This window comes from Lathyrus oleraceus, chromosome 5 (genome assembly GCF_024323335.1).
Source record: "Lathyrus oleraceus cultivar Zhongwan6 chromosome 5, CAAS_Psat_ZW6_1.0, whole genome shotgun sequence".
Taxonomy (NCBI): Eukaryota; Viridiplantae; Streptophyta; class Magnoliopsida; order Fabales; family Fabaceae; genus Lathyrus; species Lathyrus oleraceus.
This window is the reverse complement of record NC_066583.1, coordinates 547,271,635-547,274,840: the sequence shown is the minus strand read 5'-3', so window position 1 is coordinate 547,274,840 and position 3,206 is coordinate 547,271,635. Positions and strand designations below refer to the sequence as shown.

Below are 3,206 nucleotides of genomic sequence, written 5' to 3'. Positions count from 1 at the left end.
TGTTATGCTTTCTTTTATGTTGTTTTTAGGTATTTAGCTCTTTCAGGACCTTTGTAGAAGAAACGAAGCAAAAAGACCAAAAAATTAGGGTTTTCGGCAAATATTGTACTCGTGGCGTTCTGCATAGCGGCCGCTATAGGAGAAGCCATGACACATCAACCCTCAACCAGAAGGAAACTGTTACGATCCCATGAACTTCCCCATTTACTCACATGGCGGGCGCCATGGAGGGGTGGCAGGCGCCACCTTTGAATTCCACATTCCCACTAAAGAGCAGTTGAAGGGCATCCTGGTCTTTGCATGCTATTGAGTTCCTCTATAAATAGGTCGTTCTAGTTCACTTCTAAATCATCCAACTTAGTTTATAACACTAAGACTATAATATCATCTGTAAAAGTGGTAATCCGTCACATCGAGGGGTTATCACACCTTAGTGTAATTGAGTTGGAGCACTTTGATTTTGCCATCATCTTTATTTTCAAAGTCAAAGGTTCATTTACTTCCTTGTACCATATTTAAAGCCTCCGTTTGGAGCAGGTTCTAATTTAATCGCCTTTTTTATTTTACTTGCCATGCCTTACTTTATTTAATTTCTTGTCATGCTTTACTTTATTTAATTTCTTGCCATTGTCTTTACTTTATTTAATTTCTTGCCATTGTCTTTACTTTATTTAATTTCCTGCCATTGTCTTTACTTTATTTAAATTTCTCGCCATTATCTTTATTGCTCATTTTAATTGTTTTACACGCTTTACTTGTTCTTCACGCCTTACATTCTAAACTTCTTTTCATCATGTTCAATATCGTTGTATTTGTTTGTATTACCATGTCTGGCTAAATCTTTCAAAGGTTAGAACGTAAGGATCGCGGTTAAAGAGATGTTTCACATATTGCATCTGTAGAAATGCTTTAGGGGCTGTTTTGATTTTTAATTCGAGTTTTCTGAAACAAACTTCGTTAATTTTAACTACTCAAGGAGTGCGAAAGCACCCTGACTTAGGTAACTAGGAATTTTTATCACTTTAAGGAAAAATGATTTTTGAAACTGTTCTCGGATGCGTTGATATATTTAAAATCAGGAAACTCCTTAGGTAAACTTTTCGAATCAAAATCACTTTTCAACTAAGCTTACGAGTCTTATTTCTTAAAAATAGGTTTACTACTTTGGCGTTCTGCGCACCTTTTATAAGTGACAATAAAAAGCTTTAATTTAAGGGTAAACTTGGTTCTGAATACGCAAAAGTGACAGTTCCTGTTAAATGGATTCTTTTCAAGAGTAGAAAATATTGCCCCATAAGTAGTTCTATTTAGACAATCGAAGCATCGTTTAACTGACGTGAAATACATTCAAGTCTATCTTTATCTGCATTATATTTATCATTTTCTTTATTTACTGTTATTTTGCGACATCAATATCTGATTTGTACCGCCTTAGATAAACATCGTAACAATAGTAATCGATAGATTGACGATTTGGTCTCTGTGGGATCGATAATCTTTTATATTACTCTGACGCGATTCGTGCACTTGTGAATATAGCGATCAAGTTTTTGGCGCCGTTGCCGGGGACCAACTTCGTCAAATTTTGTACCCTGTTGTTACACCGTCTAGACTAAGGCATTATTAGTCGGTATATGCGAAGAACCTGTAGTACTGGAAATTTAGTAGATCCTTTAGCGGAACCCGAACGTTACACTCGTACACGCCTCTTACTCATCTGAATTAAGAAAGCTATGGCCGATAATCGCGACCGGAGACCTCTTAAGGAATTTGCCCAACCCTCTGACGAGGAACCTAGTTCTAGTATAGTAAACCCCCTCATTCCTGCCAACAATTTCGAACTAAAACCATCTTTACTGCAATTAGTGCAACATAACCAATTCGCGGGTCTCGCTACTGAGAAGCCAAATCAACATTTAAAATTCTTTATCCAACTAGCCGACACCTTTAAATCCAACGGTGCTTCACCTGATGCCATTCGTTTAAGATTATTTCCTTTCTCCCTCAAAGATAGAGCATGTTCGTGGTTAGATTCACTTTCAGCTAACTCAATAACTACCTGGGAAGATCTTAGGAGAGTATTCCTTGCTAGATATTTCCCCCTAGTAAGACTGTTGTTCTTCAAAACCAAATAACTGGATTTACTCAAAACCAAGGAGAATCACTTTTTGAAGCTTGGGAGAGATACAAGAAGTTGTTAAGAGTCTGTCCACACCATGGCCTAGAAAAATGGCTGGTCGTTCATACCTTCTACAATGGACTCTATTATAACACAAAGATGAGCATCGACACTGCCGCTGGTGGCGCGTTGATGAACAAACCTTACCCTGAAGCTTGTGACCTAATTGAGGGTATGGCCCAAAACCATTACCAATGGGGAACTGAACGAGCATCAGTAGAGAAAAAGGAGACCCAAGGTGGAATACATGAGATAAGTTCTATGGACATGATGCAAGCGAAAATGGACGCTTTAACCCTTAAGTTCGAACATATCTCTACAAACTCTAACACCGCAGCGGTAGTCCACACAGAGTGTGAACTTTGTGGATCTAAAGGACACGAATCGGCGGAATGTAACCTTTTGAACGACCTGAACACCGACCAAGTGAATTACGCCCAAGGTAGCCCATTTTCAAACACTTATAACCCTGGATGGAAGAATCACCCGAATTTTTCCCTATAAAAACCAGAACCCTATCCAAAATTTTGCACCTCAAAGACCTAAAGGTTTTCAAGCCCAAAAACCAAATCAACCTATGCAAGTTGTGCCCCAGAAGCCTAACCTTGAGAAGATCATAAAGAACTTTATATCAGGCCAGACTCAGCAAAATAAAGAACTCCTAAACCAGAACATTCACGTAAACGAACTGATAACGCAATTAGGGACTAAGGTTGATCAGATAATTACTCACAATAAGATGCTTGAAACCTAGATCTCACAGGTATCACAAAACCAAGCCCCTCAAACTACACCTGGAGGACAATTCCCTGGACAACCTCAACTCAACCCTCGAGGGCAAGCTAACGCTATCACATTACGAAGTGAGACCGCTTACGAAGGGCCTTATAACCCAGCAATGAGCGAGTCCAAAGCTTCTAAAGAAAATATACCAACCAACCAAGGAGGGGAGCCAGTGGAACCCGAAAAACAAGTCGACCAAGAAGGAGAAGCCAAGGATAAAACTTACAAACCACCACCCCCGTAC

General features: G+C 39.3%; 1 non-coding gene across 1 annotated transcript; it reads right to left on the bottom strand.

The window, feature by feature from the left end:
- Nucleotides 1-2,116: 2,116 nt before the first annotated feature.
- Nucleotides 2,117-2,223, bottom strand: LOC127088418 (small nucleolar RNA R71). Its single transcript, XR_007790255.1, has one exon. It is a non-coding gene; the product is annotated as a small nucleolar RNA R71 (small nucleolar RNA).
- Between the last annotated feature and the right edge of the window lie 983 nt (nt 2,224-3,206).